The sequence below is a fragment of the Salmo salar genome, chromosome ssa28 (assembly GCF_905237065.1).
Source record: "Salmo salar chromosome ssa28, Ssal_v3.1, whole genome shotgun sequence".
Classification (NCBI taxonomy): domain Eukaryota; kingdom Metazoa; phylum Chordata; class Actinopteri; order Salmoniformes; family Salmonidae; genus Salmo; species Salmo salar.
Window position 1 is genome coordinate 18,779,619 of NC_059469.1, and position 22,835 is coordinate 18,802,453.

A 22,835-nucleotide genomic window follows, 5' to 3' on the forward strand; every position below is an offset into this window, starting at 1 on the left:
CAATAGCAGCACGAACAGAGAGAAATAAAGACCACAGTTTGACCGCATGTGGTTTATTAAAAAACAGACAGAAAGAGAAATGCTGTCGAAAAAGAAAGACATTTCTGTTTTACTATCCTTCTCTCCTTCTCACTCTGACCTTCTCACTATCCCTCTGTCTTTCTCTTTTCCCTCTTTCTCTAACACACACCCCACACTCCAAATACACACACCATCTCTCTTCTCCTCACCATCTGTCTGTGTCTGTGCGTGCCAGGGCAGCAGCTGGTGTGTTGAAGTACCTGCACAGAGTCACCTGTGCACAATTAACCCTCCCTCTATCCTCAGAGCCCCCAGAACCCGGAGTAAGCCACCCGCCCCTCTCAGCCTCTCTGATCACTCAGACCCTCCACTCTCCGCACGCACAGAGTCTGTTTTTACACACAACAGAGCAGAAACAGTCCAGGCTCCCCAGAAAAATGGGGTCCTGCGTGTGGCGCTCCATTGAAATACATGCCGGGGGCATCAGATATGCCACGCCACGCCGCCACACATAAACTGATGAGACAGGCGGATCAAAGAACAGCCCTTTGAAGGATGGAGGAGAGTCTGTCGTGGTGGTCTGAATGGGAGAGACACACACACAGAGATATGTACGCACACACAGACACGCACACACAGTGCAACAGTCACCGCCACACAGCTTGGTCCAGCTCCACAGAGGACATGGAGGAGATCAGCCCTCTGTTTTCTCTGGATGTCAGGAAAGAGCCCCTAAATCCCTTTAATAGTCTGAGCAAATATCTGTGTGAGGCATGCTCCAGACCCAGCATTAATAAAAACAGCAAGGGATTGAGGGTTCTACAGTCCCTACAGGGTTCTGTTCTGTTTTCTCTGTTCTGTTCCCTTTGGTGTTTCTGTATGTGTCCCATATAGCACCATATTCCCTTTATAGGTCACTACTTTTTATGGGCCCTGGTCAAATGTAGTGCACTCTAAAGGGAATATGGCGCCATTTGGGACTAAGCCTCTGTCTGAAGGACAAGGGCCCAGCGATAGAACTTAGGCTTACGAGTGTTTTGACGATGCATCTTTTCTACAACGGCCGAAGATTTAACATGCGTTTCCCAAAGCACCACGCACGGAGAATGGTCGCTAACTGCGTCGTTGGAGCACGTTTCGATACTGATAGGATCAAAAGAAAGGGAGCGCTGCTCTCGGATCAGCATTCTCCATTCAAGTCTGACCTTAACATTATAATTATTTCGCAATACTGACGACGGATCATCTCCTAGAGAGATATTACCACCTACAGCAGCAAATATTGAGGGGACTTATTTTAATGCTTACCCAATAAAAATGCACTAAATCACGGATTTGGCACATCATTGCACACGTTTGGCTACACATCATGAAATGTATTGAGACAAATTACAGAGTAGCCTACATGTAGCAAAATAGATCTGAAATGATTTAACATGAAATGTATTTCAATATGATTGAATAAATATGCCTATAGCCTACTGTTTATATTTGAATGCATTCACCTCGGTTTTCATTTGAATCATCTTTTTATATGTCACTCGTTTGTATCAATTGTAAAGACATTGGCAACTTTGTATTTGTAATAAAAAGCATGAGCTGCTGCACACCCAGAGAAAATTATTTTGTGTAGAAAATCAAATCAAATAAAATGTTATTTGTCACATACATGTGTTTAGCAGATGTTATTGCGGGTGTAGCGAAATGTTTGTGTTTCTAACTCCAACAGTGCAGTAATATCTAACAAGTTATTTCTAACAATACACACAATCTAAAGTAAAGGAATGGAATTAAGAATATATAAATATATGGACGAGCAATGTCAGAGCGGCGTAGACTAAGATACAGTAAAATAGTATAGAATACAGTATATACATATGAGATGAGTCATGTAGAATAGAATACAGTATATACATATGAGATGAGTAATGTAGAATAGAATAGAATACAGTATATACATATGAGATGAGTAATGCAAAATATGTAAACATTATTAAAGTGACTAGTGTTCCAATTATTAAAGTAGCCAGGGATTTCAAGTCCATGTATAGGGCACCAGCTTCTAATGTGCTAGTGATGGCTATTTAACAGTCTGATGGCCTTGAGATAGAAGCTGTTTTTCAGTCTCTCAGTCCCAGCTTTAATGCGCCTATACTGACCTCGCCTTCTGGATGATAACGGGGTGAACAGGCAGTTGCTCGGGTGGTTGTTGTCCTTGATAATATTTTATGGCCTTCCTATGGCATCGGGTGGTGTAGGTGTCCTGGAGATCAGGTAGTTTGCCCCGGATGATGCGTTGAGCAGACCACACCACCCTTTGGAGAGCCCTGAGGTTGCGGGCGGTGCAGTTGCCATACCAGGCGATGATACAGCCTGACAGGATGCTCTCAATTGTGCATCTGTAAAAGTTTGTAAAGGTGAGATGCTGACTAAAGGCGAATAAACTGTAAGCTAAGAGTGGTCTGAGGTAGGCATTAGATGAAGAGTGGTCTGAGGTAGGCGTTAGATTAAGAGCGGTCTGAGGTAGGCGTTAGATTAAGAGTGGTCTGAGGTAGGCGTTAGATTAAGAGTGGTCTGAGGTAGGCGTTAGATTAAGAGTGGTCTGAGGTAGGCGTTAGATTAAGAGTGGTCTGAGGTAGGCGTTAGATTAAGAGTGGTCTGAGGTAGGCAATAGATTAAGAGTGGTCTGAGGTAGGCGTTAGATTAAGAGTGGTCTGAGGTAGGCGTTAGATTAAGAGTGGTCTGAGGTAGGCGTTAGATTAAGAGTGGTCTGAGGTAGGCATTAGATTAAGAGTGGTCTGAGGTAGGCATTAGATTAAGAGTGGTCTGAGGTAGGCGTTAGATTAAGAGTGGTCTGAGGTAGGCGTTAGATTAAGAGTGGTCTGTGGTAGGCATTAGATTAAGAGTGGTCTGAGGTAGGCGTTAGATTAAGAGTGGTCTGAGGTAGGCGTTAGATTAAGAGTGGTCTGAGGTAGGCGTTAGATTAAGAGTGATCTGAGGTAGGCGTTAGATTAAGAGTGGTCTGAGGTAGGCGTTAGATTAAGAGTGGTCTGAGGTAGGCGTTAGATTAAGAGTGGTCTGAGGTAGGCGTTAGATTAAGAGTGCAGCGTTAACAACGATGGTTTTGTGAAACAGCTCAGATATTTAACGATGCTCCCACAAAGTTCCAACGACGAATTTAGCCTTAAAATGCTTCTGGGAAACCGGGCTCTGAGCAGCAGACACCACCACAAGCATATTTTCCCTATTGTGACAGAAGAGAAGAATAAGAATAGTGGCCTGGTGTGAAAGACATAAGAAATGTCTCTCTTTCCCTGCCAAAATAACTGTTGGTTTAGCATTTAAAGATGCATTGGTGGTTCTCATGAAATGACCAATTGTTTGGATATGATCAAAAGAACATTTCACAAATGGTTTGCATGCAATGTGGGGAAAAAAGGTTTTTGTTCTTACTTTCATCTGCCACTTCTGTGCCTGTGTAGGCCTAAAAAAAGACAGCACACCAATAAACTGGGCAATTAACATCTTCTGGGGAGCAGGACAATTTCCAAACATATGCGTTTTCAACTTTTGTAGTAATTTTCACGCATCCTTCCTAAGCAAGAAAAGCTCTTCTTCAGAAGATGCTTTATCGGTCCTGACACTTGATAAAAGGCGTGTTTATGTGAAACTCACATTTTCCTTCCCTGGGATGAAAACCAAGGCAACAGTAGTCTAAACAAGTAGGCCAGAGAAGCCTGGGGGGCAGAGGGGCCCTACTCTGCCAGCTGAACGCTCAGTCAGGCCCTGCCTCGCCCTGCCACTCTCTCCCCGGAGCCTCTGTGGCCCTGACTGACATGACATCCCACTGGTCCTGGTGACAGCACAGTAAGGGAGTGCTAATGTTATTCTTTTTCCTTTTCTCATTAATTACCTTTGACAAGACAGATTTTGAAATGGTTGAATGTCATTTTATTTGATTGCTTAGGTCATTTTCCTATGTGTATTTCTATTAGAGTGAAAGTACATAACAATACCATAGCTCAGGACAACCATAGACTGAGATTGTATGTTATTTGAATGTACACTGGTCTTGCCTGATATATTGAAAGTATAACAACAGAAAACGATGAGGTGAAAGAGATCGACATAGAGGAGACAACTATAGTTGTATTATTTTTGCTCCAAAAGGAGGTCTTGGTGGTCTGAAACAAATAGCTGTAAATTAATAATCAACACTTTTTCCTATTCAGTGAGCAGTTTCTATTTGCCTTATGAATAAATGAGGAGAACGCTGTTTACCCCCCTAACACCCCTCAACCCCCCACCCTCCCATTACAGACTGTGTCCCCCGCGCTCTGAGGTACACAGACACACAGACATTGTTACAGCCAACTGCCCTTAACCTACACACACACCAATTCAACAAACCACTGTGTCTTGTATCCAGCCCTTCTCTCATCCAAACACAAACACTCACTCACACTGTCCTCACATGTACACATACACCCTGACTTACCCACCCACGCACACAAACAGCAACAGACAAACGCACACCTGCAGTGTATTCACCTGTCAAGCCACATTTACACATACAACCAGGTGCTTGCGCAAAAGCGTTTGTGCAAGACAGTTATATTGACTCCATGACGCCACAGTCTATTGCCGCCTTACACACCCACACTGTACACAGCTAGACTCCAAACACACAGAATGTTCACAGAGGCAAAGGAAGTTATCAATATTTAATGCCATTAGAGCGCCAAAGTGCTGCACAATGGGGCAACATGCAAACAAGCCAGAAAAAAAGTCAGGACCTCTATGAGTAATTATTCATTACCTGAGCTGGCTGTAGGGGCCTTGGGGGCAGGAGGGTCGGGGTAATGTGTTAGTTTAGAAGTGGGGGCAGGAGGGTCGGGGTAATGTGTTAGTTTAGAAGTGGGGGCAGGTGGGTTGAGGTAATGTGTTAGTTTAGAAGTGTGGGCAGGTGGGTTGAGGTAATGTGTTAGTTTCGAAGTGGGGGCAGGTGGGTTGAGGTAATGTGTTAGTTTAGAAGTGGGGGCAGGTGGGTTGAGGTAATGTGTTAGTTTAGAAGTGGGGGCAGGTGGGTTGAGGTAATGTGTTAGTTTAGAAGTGGGGCAGGTGGGTTGACGTAATGTGTTAGTTTAGAAGTGGGGCAGGTGGGTCAGGGTAATGTCTTAGTTTAGAAGTGGGGGCAGGTGGGTTGAGGTAATGTGTTAGTTTAGAAGTGGGGCAGGTGGGTCGGGGTAATGTGTTAGTTTAGAAGTGGGGGCAGGTGGGTCAGGATAATGTCTTAGTTTAGAAGTGGGGCAGGTGGGTTGAGGTAATGTGTTAGTTTAGAAGTGGGGGCAGGTGGGTTGAGGTAATGTGTTAGTTTAGAAGTGGGGCAGGTGGGTTGAGGTAATGTGTTAGTTTAGAAGTGGGGCAGGTGGGTCAGTGTAATGTCTTAGTTTAGAAGTGGGGGCAGGTGGGTCGGGGTAATGTTTTAGTTTAGAAGTGGGGGTAGGTGGGTCAGGATAATGTCTTAGTTTAGAAGTGGGGCAGGTGGGTTGAGGTAATGTCTTAGTTTAGAAATGGGGGCAGGTGGGTCGGGGTAATGTCTTAGTTTAGAAGTGGGGGCAGGTGGGTCAGGATAATGTCTTAGTTTAGAAGTGGGGGCAGGTGGGTTGAGGTAATGTGTTAGTTTAGAAGTGGGGCAGGGGGGTCGGGGTAATGTGTTAGTTTAGAAGTGGGGGTAGGTGGGTTGAGGTAATGTGTTAGTTTAGAAGTGGGGGCAGGTGGGTTGAGGTAATGTCTTAGTTTAGAAGTGGGGCAGGTGGGTTGAGGTAATGTGTTAGTTTAGAAGTGGGGCAGGTGGGTCAGGATAATGTCTTAGTTTAGAAGTGGGGCAGGTGGGTCGGGGTAATGTTTTAGTTTAGAAGTGGGGCAGGAGGGTCGGGGTAATGTGTTAGTTTAGAAGTGGGGGCAGGTGGGTTGAGGTAATGTGTTAATTTAGAAGTGGGGCAGGAGGGTCGGGGTAATGTGTTAGTTTAAAAGTGGGGGCAGGTGGGTTGAGGTAGTGTGTTAGTTTAGAATTGGGGGCAGGTGGGTTGAGGTAATGTCTTAGTTTAGAAGTGGGTCAGGTGGGTTGAGGTAATGTGTTAGTTTAGAAGTGGGGCAGGTGGGTCAGGATAATGTCTTAGTTTAGAAGTGTGGGTCGGGGTAATGTTTTAGTTTAGAAGTGGGGCAGGAGGGTCGGGGTAATGTGTTAGTTTAGAAGTGGGGCAGGTGGGTTGAGGTAATGTGTTAGTTTAGAAGTGGGGCAGGTGGGTCAGGATAATGTCTTAGTTTAGAAGTGGGGCAGGGGGGTCGGGGTAATGTGTTAGTTTAGAAGTGGGGGCAGGTGGGTTGAGGTAATGTGTTAGTTTAGAAGTGGGGGCAGGTGGGTTGAGGTAATGTGTTAGTTTAGAAGTGGGGGCAGGTGGGTCGGGGTAATGTGTTAGTTTAGAAGTGGGGGCAGGTGGGTCAGGATAATGTCTTAGTTTAGAAGTGGGGCAGGTGGGTTGAGGTAATGTGTTAGTTTAGAAGTGGGGGCAGGTGGGTTGAGGTAATGTGTTAGTTTAGAAGTGGGGCAGGTGGGTTGAGGTAATGTGTTAGTTTAGAAGTGGGGCAGGTGGGTCAGGGTAATGTCTTAGTTTAGAAGTGGGGGCAGGTGGGTCGGGGTAATGTTTTAGTTTAGAAGTGGGGGTAGGTGGGTCAGGATAATGTCTTAGTTTAGAAATGGGGGCAGGTGGGTCGGGGTAATGTCTTAGTTTAGAAGTGGGGGCAGGTGGGTCAGGATAATGTCTTAGTTTAGAAGTGGGGGCAGGTGGGTTGAGGTAATGTGTTAGTTTAGAAGTGGGGCAGGTGGGTTGGGGTAATGTCTTAGTTTAGAAGTGGGGGCAGGTGGGTTGAGGTAATGTGTTAGTTTAGAAGTGGGGGCAGGTGGGTTGAGGTAATGTCTTAGTTTAGAAGTGGGGCAGGTGGGTTGAGGTAATGTGTTAATTTAGAAGTGGGGCAGGAGGGTCGGGGTAATGTGTTAGTTTAAAAGTGGGGGCAGGTGGGTTGAGGTAGTGTGTTAGTTTAGAATTGGGGGCAGGTGGGTTGAGGTAATGGGTTAGTTTAGAAGTTAGGTTAAAGGGTTAAGGTTAGGGTTAAGGGGAGGGTTAGCTAACATGCCAATTCCTTGAAAAGTAGCTAAAAAGTAGTAAGTAGTTGAGAGTTGCTAATTAGCTAAAATGCTAAAGTTGTCCGTGATGAGATTCGAACTAGCTAGACGTTTGTGATATACGGCCGACCAACCACACTACTTTTGTTTTTGCCTTAAGTAACCATCTGTCTCATGCAACCACAACAAACATAGCATATCATACTCATTTGTGAGTCTCGGATTTACATTTACTATGTTACGTCTAGTTTGAGACAAGTCTGGACAGACAAGCATTAATGAGAATATGATGAGGTGTTTACTTCAAGGTGGGCATGACTCCCCACATGTACACCGGACATTGCTGGAGTTGGAACATAAATGAAATGAATCAATTTATTTGATAAACAGAAATACATATAAAACGGCTCCAGATGAAGACATACATTACATAAGCCTACTGTACATACATACGGAATGATGAATGCATAGATCAAAAAGACATATATATGGATTGATGGCTGTATTGAAGGAAAAAAGCATGAGAAATCTGAACTGAGCCCAATGGGGGGAAAAGCAGGTGTGTTTAAAGCGAGCCATGACTACTATCTTTGTGCTTTATGTAGCGGTGGTGTGTGTGTGTGTGTGTGTGTGTGTGTGTGTGTGTGTGTGTGTGTGTGTGTGTGTGTGTGTGTGTGTGTGTGTGTGTGTGTGTGTGTGTGTGTGTGTGTGTGTGTGTGTGTGTGTGTGTGTGTGTGTATATGAGCCTGTTTCTCTCTCACCCTGTCAATGTGGTGGGGTTTAACACTGAGCATGTCAGGCAACCAGATACAGCCACAACGTGCAGCTCTGTGTGTTTATCCAACGTCTTGTACACACACACACACACACACACACACACACACACACACACACACACACACACACACACACACACACACACACACACACACACACGTATACACACACCCATCCAGTATTGTATGGCACCATGTTTGTTTATCCAACGTCACTTTCAGATCACCCACTGCACGTTGTACTGGGCAGGTTCTCCACTCTTTCATTCTTTCATTCCCTCACTCCGCTGTTCTATGGTAAGTTATGACTTATCGTTATGACAAATGAGGGTCCCGAGGGGGTCATTGTGAGAAGCATGCATTAGCTGTGACTGTTCTCAACTCAGGCCTCAGACTCATAAATACAACAGGTATGGCAGTTTGTTATTTCTTTCCAAAGGAGTGTGTTTCTTTAGCTCTGAGTATGTGACCAGTGATGAAACGTTTTTTTTCTGAAAATGACTGACATAGTAATCAGTAAAGTTGTATTAAGTTGCTATTCTATACCGTATGAGTATGTGAATCCAATGGATTTATCGCATTCTTTCCCGTTTACGTTTTTCAAGACACTGCAAGACACTGTACAATGGCTGTTCAGGACATCAGCTTTGTAGTCAGAAGGGGCGGGTGCAGGTGAGTCCAGGTAAGTGATCCAGGTGGATCATAAGGGTTTCTGGTGTCAGAGAACAGGTGGTGAGTGTAGACCCCCCCCTCCTCCCCCCTGCCCCCAGTCACAGAGCCCCCTGGCTCTATGGCTCCACTCCACCCTCGCCTGTCATCATAGTCATCTGATCTGCGCTGCCACATAGAGGAGAGCAGCGGCTTGCCCACACGACAATGGAGCTCTTTTAATTAGCGGGCAATGGATGGAGGCCTTTCTCGCTCTAGTGATGATGAGGGAGAGATGGATGAGCAAAGATGGATGTCCCTGTCACGGGACTTACAGTACAGACATTCAGCCTGTCAGGTACTATGATAACTGATCATGTGACAGAATGGATTATACAATGACCTGGTAGACAAAGATAGTATCTGCCAACTACCTCATGCTAAATCGGTGATGAAATGTGTAGTGTGCAAGAAATCTAGAACCTGGGCCATATAAGCCATGATCGGGCCAATATGAAGGAATAGGAGTTGTAGTTCCTTTTGGAATTCCCCACAGACAATGACTCTCTGGTTCCCTCATCGTCTGTGTTTACTTAGGGCTCTATTCAATCACATCCTCTTCAGCCGACATCCACCTAGCGGTTGTTTTGTAGGTGTCTCAGTTGGTTGTTTTGGCTGTGGTAGAGGTGGAACTGTGTTTGAGCTGTCAAATCCACAAGTGGCTCCTGGCATTATACCTAAAGCGGACATTACCATTGGTTGCACGGAGTTGCATTTAACAGAAATCTCGTGCAGCCTCGTTTACAAGTTAAAACAGTGGAATGTGAGATGTAATCTACACCTCCATTATGATGATACAAACCCTCATTATTTAATGATTTTTCAAGTTGAGAGTAATTATGTGTATATTGCCTACACTTTCTCCTTCTGAACTTCTAGCGTGAGTGGGGCGGGTATATCTTCTTGACAATGATCGCAAGAGCAGCTGCTCACCGATTTGACTGCTACACAGCAGTTCCACCTCCAACACCGCCAAAACATCCGCTATGCTGGTGTCTGCTATCGCCAGTTAATGCTTGATCTGATTGAATATAGGCCTTAGTCACTCTATCTGGCCCATTTTCCAGGGCCAACTTGTCATAACCAACAACATGCTGAGGTCTCTTTCAACAGCGGAAGTCTGGCTAACCTGGTTGCCTGCTGCATCGCTCTCGCTCCCCCACAGTGAACCACTATACAGCTCACGTACTCCCCATTACCAGGCCCCTCACTACAATGACGGATGATAATGCAGAGCCGAGGCCAAAACAGACTTGCACAATGGGCGTCCCTAAACCAGAAGGAAACAAATGGGGCTCTCCCAGAGGTTTTGACTAAGGTTTAAGTCTAGGTCAACCCTGTGTCATTCTCACACAGTAGCTGGCTGGGGATAGGTAAGTAGCTAGCTGGGGATATGTCTGTAGCTGGCTGGGGATATGTCTGCTCCATGGATTCAGGAGCCTTGAGTGTTGTTATGCAGAGCAGAGTATGGGGCCCTGTGTGGACTTCTTTTGGACCTCCACAAACACCTGGCTGAAAGATGAAGGGCCCCACTCTTTGCTTTAGGACTTTACAGTACTTAGGGAACTTGACTATCTGTAATACACACCAATGATGTTTATGGATATCTACATTTTTATATATGTTGTATGGATATATTCAGTCAATCATTAAATCATATTTTCAGAAGATGATTGAAAATTGCGTGGCAAGGTTAAAGAAATTTGGCCTGACTTAGTTCCCTTGCTCTTAAATGTCAACTAAACAACATACATAAAGATAACATGACATAGGAACATGAGACAGAACATGACAGGAAATTGTTGAAGGGGGTCGACAGTAGGACAGACAGGGAGGGTTATACTTGACACAGATTCCATTCCCTCTATTGGGTCTTCAAGAACCTTCAATCTGGTCTCACGCTCCCTAAACCCGAGTGAGAGGTTTGGTAGGGATAATATAGGACAAATTAAAAGAGCTTCATGGCCTGGGTTTTAAAGTGTGGCCTCTCCAGCGCACTAAGGAAATTGAGTTTGCGACGGGAAAAAAATCACTTTTCCTCTTAACCCCCTGACCAAGCCTTTTACAGACACACCAACTTTCTCTTTGAAGGCTAAACAGGCAGAAACGAGGGAGGATTGGCTCTTCACCAGAGTTATGGAAACCCTGATCCTATTATGCCGCACCCCTGAAAAATGTGTCTGCGGGACTCAGGAGCTTTTAACCTTTCCCCAGTCCGCTCTTTGATTCATGGAGAGGGGTAGAGGAGCTCCCGTGTGAATGTTGCTTTATGTCAATCTGTAGAGGGCTCTGGAAAGTATCAGCCGTTTCAGTCTGTGTGTGTGTGTGTGTGTGTGTGTGTGTGTGTGTGTGTGTGTGTGTGTGTGTGTGTGTGTGTGTGTGTGTGTGTGTGTGTGTGTGTGTGTGTGTGTGTGTGTGTGTGCACTCACTCGTTTGACAGCATCACTACAACACTGGAGGTATTCCCTCTACCCAGAAATGTATTTTGGCCGAAATATGTCAACAGTAGGAAATAAGAAGCATGGGATTGTACTGATGCGTATCGGCAGTTTCAGGGAAAAGAATAGCCTCGTCAAAACAAAGGGAGAGAATGAGACGGCATGAAAGAGTAAATCATTTAGCGCTCTGAGGCACGTCAAACTGACATGTCTGTGGAGAGAAATGCAACATGGGAGGCCTGAGGTGTATTAAAGGTTGCATCTGGTTACAAGATTTGCGGCCACTTTCCCTTGCAAATAAGCATGCATGCAAATCAAAGTCAATCATCAGCGTGTGGTGAGTCGACACGTTGGGAGAGAAACAAAAAGTGAGAGAGAGACACACAGAAAGAGAGAAAGAGAGACAGAGAGAGAGTGAGAGAAAAACAGAATGAGAGAGAGAAAATTGGAAAACACTAAACAAACAACAACACAAAGAATGATCTATCCAAAACGAAGATGTATGGGTAAACCACTTCTCCAATCTTTTTGGCCCAATAACAAAGAACAAACAGCAAAAAAATATACATTATCAAATACAAATCTTAGAATCAACTTTTAAAGACTACCAGAACCCACTGAATTCTCCAATTACATTTATGAACTACAGGACAAAATACAAACCCTCCAACCAAAAAAGGTCTGTGGTGTTGATGGTATCCTCAATGAAATGATAAAATATACAGACAAATTCCAATAGGCTCTACTTAAACTCTTTAACATCATCCTTAGCCCTGGCAACTTTCCCAATATTTGGAACCATGGACTGATCACCCCAATCCACAAAAGTGGAGACATATTTGTCTGCATTATCATTAACAGCAGACTAGTTCATTTCCTCAGTCAAAACAATGTACTGAGCAAATGTTAAATTGGCTTTTTACCAAATTACCATACGATAGACCACGTATTCACCCTGCACACCCTAATTGACAAACAAACAAACTGAAACAAAGGCAAAGTCTTCTCATGGTTTGTTTATTTCAAAAAAGCCTTTGACTCAAATTGGCATGAGGGTCTGCTATACAAATTGATGGAAAGTGGTGTTGGGGGAAAAACATACAACGTTTTACAATCCATGTACACAAACAACAAGTGTGCGGTTAAAATTGGCAAAAAACACACATTTCTTTCCACAGGGCAGTGGGGTAAGACAGCGATGCAGCTTAAGCCCCACCCTCTTCAACATATATATCAACGAATTGGCGAGGGCAATAGAACAGTCTGCAGCATCAGGCCTCACCCTACTAGAATCTGAAGTCAAATGTCTACTGTTTCTGATGATCTGGTGCTTCTGTCACCAACCAAGGAGGGCCTACAGCAGCACCTAGATCTTCTGCACATTTTCTATCAGACCTGGGCCCTGACAGTAAATCTCAGTAAGACAAAAATGATGTTCCAAAAAAGGTCCAGTCGCCAGGACCACAAATACAAATTCCATCTAGACACCGTTGCCCTAGAGTACACAAAAAACGATACATACCTCGGCCTAAATATCAGCCCCACAGGTAACTTCCACAAAGCTGTGAACAATCTAAGAGACAAGGCAAGAAGGGCCTTCTATGCCATCAAAAGGAACATAAAATTTGACATACCAATTATGAACTCGCTAAATATACTTGAATCAGTTATAGAAGCCTTTATGGTTGTGAGGTATGGGGTCCGCTCACCAACCAAGAATTCCCAAAATGGGACAAACACCAATTTTTTTATTTTTTTTACCTTTATTTAACTTGGCAAGTCAGTTAAGAACAAATTCTTATTTTCAATGACGGCCTAGGAACAGTGGGTTAACTGCCTGGTTCAGGGGCAGAATGACAGATTTTTACCTTGTCAGCTCAGAGATTCGATCTTGCAACCTTCCGGTTACAAGTCCAACGCTCTAACCACTAGGCTACCTGCCACCCAAATTGAGACTCTGCATGCAGAATTCTGCAAAAATATCCTCTGTGTACAACGTAAAACATCAAATAATGCATGCAGAGCAGAATTAGGCCAATGCCCCCTAATTAGCAAAATCCAGAAAAGAGCTGTCAAATTCTACAACCACCTAAAAGGAAACAATTCCCAAACCTTCCATAACAAAGCCATCACCTATAGAGCGATTAACCTGGAGAAGAGTCCCCTAAGCAAGCTGGTCCTGGGGTTCTGTTCACAAACACAAACAGACCCCACAGAGCCCCAGGACAGCAACACAATTAGACCCAACCAAATCATAAGAAAACAAAAAGATAATTACTTGACACATTGTAAAAAATGAACAACAAAACAGAGTAAACTAGAATGCTATTTGGCCCTAAACAGAGAGTACACAGTGGCAGAATACCTGACCACGGTGACTGACCCAAACTTAAGGAAAGCTTTGACTAAGTTAGAGGAAAAATAAAAATAAATGGAGGAACTAATTCAAGACAGATACAACTTAATATATTATAAAAATATAGCGAACTGGATGGAATATGGGGAGAAATACACCAAATTATTTTCCAATCTTCAACATAGAAATGCTGCCAAAAGTGTTTTATTGAAACTTGTTACAACTGATCGAGTCATGCATGATTCACCGAATGATATTTTGAAAGAGGAATTAAAGTACTTTCAGAATGTGTTTTGTTTCAGTCTCCTCCATCTCTACTAACTGAAGGCCAAATTACAGAGGAGGAACTTCTTGATGCAATTAAAGCCTTTAATGCTGGGAAAGCTCCAGGGCTGGATGGCATACCAGTGAAAGTATACATATTTTTTTGTATATACTCAGAGAACCATTAATAGCATGTTTTAACCACTCCTATATAAACGGTAGATTATCAGACACGCAACAAGAAGGTCTGATTTCATTATTACTGAAACAGGATCCAAGCAGTATATATAAAGATCCAGTCCATTTAAAAAATTGGAGGCCTCTTACACTTTAGTGTTCTGATGCAAAAATTCCAGCTAAATGCTTGGCACTTAGAATTAAAAAGGTATTGTCAGATATTGTTCATCCTAATCAGACAGGTTTTTTTACATGGATGATACATTGGAGATAATATAAGACAAGTACTGGAAACAATAGAATTCTATGAAATACCGGGGAAACCAGGCCTGGTTTTCATAGCTGATTTTGAAAAGGCTTTGATAAAGTACGACTGGAGTTTATATATAAATGCCTAGAATATTTCAATTTTGGAGAATCTCTTATAAAATGGGTTAAAGTTATGTATTGTAACCCTAGGAGTAAAATAGTCAATAATGGCTACATCTCAGAAAGTTTTTGTCAAGAGGAGTAAAACAAGGTTGTCCACTATCAGCATATCTATTTGTTATTGCCATTGAAATGTTAGCTGTTAAAATTAGATCCATCAATAATATTAAGGGATTAGAAATTCGTGGCTTAAAAACAAAAGTGTCATTGTACGCTGATGATTCATGTTTTCTTTTAAAACCACAATTAGAATCCCTCCACAGCCTCATAGAGGATCTAGATACTTTTGTCAACCTCTCTGGATTAAAACCAACATACTCAGTATACAAATCCCGAAAGAAAGAAATGATCTCAATCCAATACATTTTTATAGAAAGTTAGCAAGAATAGATAACATCTTGCTACCATGGAAAGGAAAATACCTGTCTATTTGTGGAAAAATCACCCTGATTAACTTTTTAGTCATATCACAGGTTACCTATCTGCTTATTGTTTTGCCTACACCTAGTGATCGGCTTTATAAATTATATGAACAAAAAATATTCAATTTTCTTTGGAATGGCAAGCCAGACAAAATTAAAAGGGCCTATTTATGAAATGAATATGAATTTGGAGGGCAGAAATGATTAAATATTAAAGCATTAGACCTCTCGCTAAAGGCATCAGTCATACAAAAATGATACTTAAATCCGAAATGGTTCTCTAGTAAATTAGTAAGAATGTCTCACCCTATGTTCAAGAATGGCCTTTTTTCCTTTATTCAGATTACAACTGCTCACTTTTGGTTATTTGAAACGAAATCATCTCCAAAATATAGTTATTTTTTAAACAAGCCTTAGAAAGTTGGTTGCAATTTCAGTTTAAACCACCTGAAAAGACAGAACAAATAATACAACAAATATTGTGGTTAGTTGATCCACTGCAAAAAAAAAGAATAAAAAAAAGATAAAAGAAAGTCCGCCGTAAGCAGACCGGGCTCTCAAGAGAAGACAGGCTATGTTCACACTGCCCACAACATGAGGTGTAAACTGAGCTGCACTTCCTAACCTCCTGCCAAAAAATATGACCATATTAGAGACACATATTTCCCTCAGATTACACAGATCCACAAAGAATTCGAAAAAACAAACCCCATTTTGATAAACTCCCATATCTACTGGATGAAATACCACAATGTGCCATCACAGCAGCAATATTTGTGACCTGTTGCCACAAAAAAAGGTCAACCAGTGAAGAACAAACACCATTGTAAATACAACCAATATTTATGTGTATTGATTTTCCCCTTTGAGTGTAATGTAATGTACTGTTCATTTTTATTGTTTATTTCACTTTTGTTTATTATCTACTTCACTTGCTTTGGCAACATTAACATTTTTCCCCCATGCCAATAAAGCCCTTAAAGAGAGAGAGAGAGAGAGAGAGAGAGAGAGAGAGAGAGAGAGAGAGACAAAGACAGAGACAGACAGAGAGAGAGAGAGAGACAGAGACAGAGACAGAGACAGAGACAGAGACAGAGAGAGAGAGAGAGAAAGAAAGAAAGAATTAATAAAAGAATGAAAGAATGAAAGAATGAAAGAAAGAGAGCAAGGGCTCTATTAAATCTGTAAAGCTGAAGTGTTACAGATTCCGCAAAATAAATGTTAAGGTAATTTCAGATTACATGCACATGCCATCGTTTACCGTGAATGCAGTCTCCGCTAAAGCGGGAACATTGCCTTTAAATTTACATCACGCTGTAAAGCTGAACTTTCACGATGTGGATTAAACAGTGCCCTAAGACAGAGAGAGAGTATCCACTTGCCTGGCTATAAGTGTTTACCACAACACCACAGGGTATGGTGGGATGTGGGACGAGTCTGAAAAAAAACAACAGGTCCCAGTGCAGAAGCTTTAAATGAGATGGAGCAATGTCTCAGAACACACACACACACACGCACACACACACACACACACACACACACACACACACACACACACTAGCACAGACGTACACACAATGTCTCAGAACCAATGAGAGCACACACACACACTCATTCTACCCGTGTATGTTTTTTTTATGGAATTACTCAACAGTTCATTTCACTCACAACATCATGGGACTTAGAGGATTTGGAAACGTGTTCATAAACAAACTAAGGCGTCTAGCCATGCAGGCAGTGAAAAATAAGGCACACAAATGGGACAAGGTTAGAAGATGGCTGGTGATTGTTTATCATCAGGGCCCCTTTGTTCTCCCATTTATTTACTTTCCATCTCATCAGACATGTAAACTGCACCAGCTTTGCTTCTTTGAAAAACACTCTAGATCAGTCCTTGGAAACACATGCGTGTGCTGTGAGTGCTAAGCAACAGATGCCCCTGGAAAAACAGAGGGAACATTTGAAAGACAGATGGAAGAGGAGAGTTAATGAAGTGCATGAAGTCCTCAAACAGGCTCTGACTAATTAACATCTGTCTACTTCTTTAAAGTGTTGTCATGTTAGGTAGTCTAGTCTTGGCTTTAAACATGGGCAGTACGGTGGGTGTAGTGTAGTCAAATGCAATGTGTTTGACATTGACAATGTGTTTCACTCATCCAGGCCAAAATCCTTGTTTGAGGTACAGTTTAGTGCAGAACATGCAGGTAATGTAGCTTAAAAGTACGTGTGAATTGCTGATTGACTTCAATTCATTTCAGTGGAAGACTTGTTTCACAATAGTTGGGGTTTTGGAGTTTTGCTGTATCTTACCATATGTTTCAGCCCACATACAGTAGTGTTGCATTGATTTTATGTAATGTCAATGAAACATCTTGTGTGGCGCTGCATAACTCACCATCCGTCCATCTAACGTGTTGGACATAAACCCCAGTGAAGAGCTCTGAAAACAGACATCAAAGCAGCCTAAATCCCAAAAGAACCATGTGCTTAGCATGCTCTCTGAAAGGTATCCAGACATTAATGTGAAGCCTAAGCACTAGTTGATCAAAGTGCTGTTCTGGAGATGTGGGGGTGAATGAGAGGCCTTGTCAGACTCAATGCTGCTGAGTATATTCAGGAGGTTTTTTTCTTCCTCTACTCAAGCTAAGAGTGTAGGTTTGGGTTTCCTGTCTCAAAAGACGGGAATCTCTCACCAGGGTGAAGGGATTAACACATCAAATCCTCCCGATCAATAAGGGGGTAATGGAGGGCGGAAATACATTGGTCCTCTATCTGTCAGCCTATCGATAGACTGGCTAGCTAGGCCCTACATAGTTTAAATACCTCAGTACTCTGTCAGCCTATCGATAGACTGGCTAGCTAGGCCCTACATAGTTTAAATACCTCAGTCCTCTATCTGTGGACGGTGGACTAGGGAGCTCAGAGGGAATTGAATAGGCAAACGGTATGCCTCCACTAAATCTATTTTGCACCGCTGCACATTATCCAGATGATGATAAAGATTACTATGGGATTGATGAAGATGAAGAGGATGAAGTCTAAGAAAGTTCCTGACTGTGGCTGAAGCATGTGCGTGGAGCCTGTGTCTCTGTGTCTGCAGAAACCGGATCCTGATCCTTCTTCCTGTAGGTCACGACCTTTCCCTCTGACCCATCAACAAACTAATTTGTCGACACTGACCCCTGATGCCTAAGCCACTTACAGATTTGATTCCCTTCCTCTACTGATTGTTGTTTCCTCACTATTGATTGGTCCTGTATGGTTCAGTTGGTAGATTATGGTGCTTAAATCGCCAGTGTCGTGGATTCGATTCCGTGGCCACACATTCATAAAAACTATGCATGCAAGACTGCAAGTTGCTTTGGTTAAAAGCGTCTGCTAAATGGCTTATATTGTTAGTGCGGGGAGTTATTCCAACCCAGTACCAGTTCAAAACCTTCCTTAGGTACCCTGGAAGGGTCAGTCAAGAATATAGACAAGAAAATCAGTCCTATAGTTGAAGAATGCTTCATGCTTAGCTACAATATTTTTTCTCTTCATAATTCCTGAACATGTTTGATGTGATTTTATGTTGAGGACCTACAGGTACAGATGTTGAGTGAAGTGAAGGATAGGGTGATTTGGACGTTTCCCAATTCAGCACGTTGTGGACACAACTAAATACATTTCCATGTGGCATATGATACTAGTCCTTATGGTCATTGCTGATTGGTGAAGTCTCTCTGAGGTAGATTGTGTTGTGTTATTGTTGTGATTGGTGTTGTCCAGAAATGGCCTGTTGAGTGTCAGAATGATCCTCTGGCCTGGATCTAGTTCACTACACTTCACTCAAAGCTTGAGGCCAGCTGTGGAAACATACGCACCTTTTCCAATGTCTCAAATGTCTGAATTATTAGTCTCTCTTTGATGACTCTGTGACACACATTATGGGAATATATTGTTATCTTATGGAACTGATGAGCTGCAGCATGGAGTTGCCTTTCTTCTCTCCCTCTCGCTCTCTTCAAACCCCCCCCTCTCTCTACCTCTCTATTTTTCCCCTCCCCTCCCCTCTCTCTACCTCTCTCCTTTTCCCTCCCCTCTCTCTATTTCTCCCCCCATCTCTCTCTCTCTCTCTCACCTCTAATGGATCGACTGTCAATTCTACCATAAATAAATCAGCCATATTGATTTAAATGATTTAAGTATTCCTTCACAGCCAACGTAAACACAGTAACCAACAAGTCCAGTGATGCACAGAGGTGAGAGGTCAATCAGGCATACACTAGCAGGGTCAATGACATGTAGCACATGTAGGTTAGGAGAGACGACCTGAGGAAAAAGTGCTGATGTTCAACCACTCATTCACTTTATCCATACACACACACACACACACACACACACGGAAACACACACAAGCGCATGCTGGTACACATGCATGCATGCACGCACACAGGCACTCACACAGATGGTGCCACCTTGGCACAGGGCAGTCTCCACAGCTTCGCTGCGTTAACGCACTGATGCTCTCTAGGTCTCTGAGGCCTCATTCCCCTCCTCCTCCATTTTCACAGACTTAGAACAAAAGCACCATTTCCAAATTGTCTGAGGGAGCAGAGGTGGGCTTGTGTGAAAGTGTGATAAGACAAAAACACAGCAGGTCTCCTGGGAATTGTTGCTTCTGACTACCAGAGCGCGGAGTGATGCTATGAGAAGAGATGACGCTATGGATGGTGAACGGAGGATAAATGAATGGTTGAAAGGTGAAAGAGAGCATGGAGGGGTTGAGAGGAGCTTCAGTGAATGCCAGATGACAGATAGATAGAGGGTCCAGGTTGGGGTGAATGGTGCAGTTAGATAGACACAGTATGTCAGGTGGGCAAGCTACAGAGCAGGGGTGGGGCAGAGCCTTGGCACTGAGATACCAACTGTTTGTTCGCTGCACACACACACACACATGAATGTAATGACAGCACTGCTTCAAGCCAAAACACATAAGGGAACATTTTAATCAAAGCATGATGCTGCGTTACCTGTGTGGTCCCGGATAGGGTTCTGCCCAAGCCTGGAGTGGAGGGTGGACGGACAGGGAAGCATGCAGGAGGTAGAGGGAAGCCAGGTGGAGGTTCGTGGGTTAGGGAAAGGTGAGTAGGGGGGTGTGACTGGAAAAACAACCCAAATCCCCTGTGCGTGTAGTTGTGGACCACGTGTTGGACATGGGAAATGAGGAGCATGTGGAGGGCCATCAGGGCTGTGGTGGTGGCAGGCGATCGAGCGTGAGTGTGTGGGGTGGGGGGTCTGCGTGCTTGTGTGTGAGCATGTGTGTGTGTGTGAGAGCAAGCAGGGCCGAGCAGGGCTGAACACGGAGGATGGATTAAGACAGATCCTATTAGTCCTGCTGGGGATAGAGACCAGGAAACCAGCCTCATGACACGGACACTACACACTGAGGTGCACACTCTGATCGGCTGTGCTGTGTGGGCGGCCCGCTGCTTTCATCATCTGTGAGTTTCATAATGTATTTTCATGGAAGATGATGTTGTTTTCCAGTTGACACGATACACGTTTTGATCGACAAGATGAAATTAGAATCGAAAAGACTTGTATTTGTTCCAATTTGTTCCAAGACTTTTATGAAGAGAAAGCTGAACAACCGTTAACTCGTAATAAGTGGAGAGAGAGACAAAAATGGAGTGGGTGAGCATGTCGCATGCATCGTGGTGATAGCGGCCCTTCGATGGCTCAGTTGGCTGTAGTGGCTATGATGCTGAACTCATTGTGGGCGGCAGGTAGCATAGCGGTTAGAGCCTCCAACCTCTCCGAAGTCCAATGTCTGTTTTGGATGAGTAAAGTGTTCTTTTTTTAATGAGAAGCAAAGAAGTTGTGGTGGACAGTGGAGCAGACCCCCCCCCAATCACATTAACGGGGCAAAATCTAAGTGATGTGAAAGAAACCTCTGTGGAGGAGTCGATTCCATTACAGTGTCTTCGTCCCAAATGGCACACCTATTCCCTACATAGGGATCCCTATTCGCTATATAGGGATCTCATTTGGGATGCAGACAGTGTCTTCCCCTCCCACTGGGTCAGAGGAACCAGGTTATTACCAGGTCTTAATTAATTGACCATCAAACCTGCATGTGACCATCGACCATTGACCCACCACATCTGCATCATGTTATGCTGTTTGCTGATTCATTCGTTGTCATTCCTGTTTGGAAAGGCCTGTCCAAATAAACCAGGCAGGCTTAGTGGCTGATGACATCACAGAGGCCGGGGAGGAAGTGAAGGGGCTGATGGGACGCCTGGGGCCTCGAATGAAACAGCAGAACAACAGCCTCTTGCAGGTGATCCAAAAGCATCTCCTCTTAAGCATATCTCTGATGGTTTCATTTAATTCAAAGAGATGTCAATATCTGAGACAATCTGTGATATCCTGTCCCTTAGGCATTTTGCTTGGCTCAGACACTTTGATTAGCCTACATCCTTTCAAATCTAATTAAGAGGAGCATTTGAAAGACAGCTACTGCACAATGCTCTGGAAGTTGGGTTCCAAATTTCTCAGATTTTCCAGAAATCCTGGCTGAAGGATTCTTGATTTCCTGCTTATTCGCTCCTGATTCCAGGAATCTTCCAACCAAGATATTGGGAAAATCTGGGAATATTGGGAAAGTTAACAACATTTTGCAACCTTTTCTGTAAGTCAATATCCCATGGAAAGCTATTTGTTTCCTATCTCCCCCTGCCTCCGATACTTACATTAGAGCTCATCCAGTCAGGTCCCATCAAAGCCTATATGCGGTCAATGGGAACATGTTTTTCTTTGCGTACTTGCTGTTTGGTGAGTGACCACAATGTCTTTCCCACTTTCCCCTCTCTCTCTCCCTCCCTCCCTCTCGTCTCTTTCATCGATGGCAGACTGTTCCAAGCCTCTGGTTCATGAATAAATGGAAGTCTTTCAGATAAATGGCCTCGATCCTGGTAAAACAGTTTGTCTCTGCCGGCGTTGCCGGCGGACCCATGTCAGGGAGAGGCCATCTATTAAAAAGCCAGGGATGGGGCTTAGGAGGGGACAGCAGAGGAGAGGGGGAGAGAGAAAGGGAGAGAGGGAAAGAGGGGGAGAGAGGGGGGGGAGAGGTGGATAGTCTATATTAGCTTGGTCACTGAAGGATATTCCATCTTAACTTGGAGTTGTGTTTCAAAACATGCCAGAGTGAAATCTTTCAATGGAACCCCTAAAAAAGGGAAGGGAGGAGGACTAGGGTGAGGAGAGGTACTCTTGCAGACCTTGTAGCCACCTTACAGAGCTGGTAGTCATCTGTGGATGGTGTTTTGGCAGGGGGGTTTACAGAGTGTGTGATCTTCTCCGCCCTGAAATAAAACAGCACATTTTCTGGGGTCTGAGGGTTTTCTGCTCTGTGATTGACAGGTCTGGTCGTCTTGCATCCTGTGTAAACAGGCCTTGCCTGTCTATCCCGTGACTGGGCTGTGGCACACCATCATTACATCACACACTGTGAGGGACAGGGTCTGCATCCCAAATTGCACCCTTTTCTCTTTATGGTGCACTATGTACTTTGACCAGGGCTCTGGTCAAAAGTAGTACACTATATAGGTAATAGGATGCCATTTGGGACACAACCAGGGAATGTTAAATAATGTTCAAAATCACTACACAAATCCCCTGGTCCTGCTCACAGCGTCAAAAAACAGCTTGTCAATACATTCACAAATGCCATATATTTACAAGGGGCCCTATGGATGTTGTATCCTGCGAGTGTTGAGTTTTTATTAAGTTGTATAAAGCAATGGAGAAAGGGGATCGGAAGAGCAGGTGCCAAAGGAAACAAATGTGTTGTGGCTGGAACAAATAGATACATGGATAGTTAGGACAGGGACAGATTGACGTAACGTTTTTCTGTAGGCCAAACCATTAGGATGTTACAGACGATATTCTGAGAAGACAAATTCTAGGGATGTCTCATGGTCTGACAAACACCGCTCTAGCTCTGTCACCTGTCACCGCAGGTGTGAAAGTGCAATATCGGCAGATGCGGTGGATTGAGATGCATCCAATGCA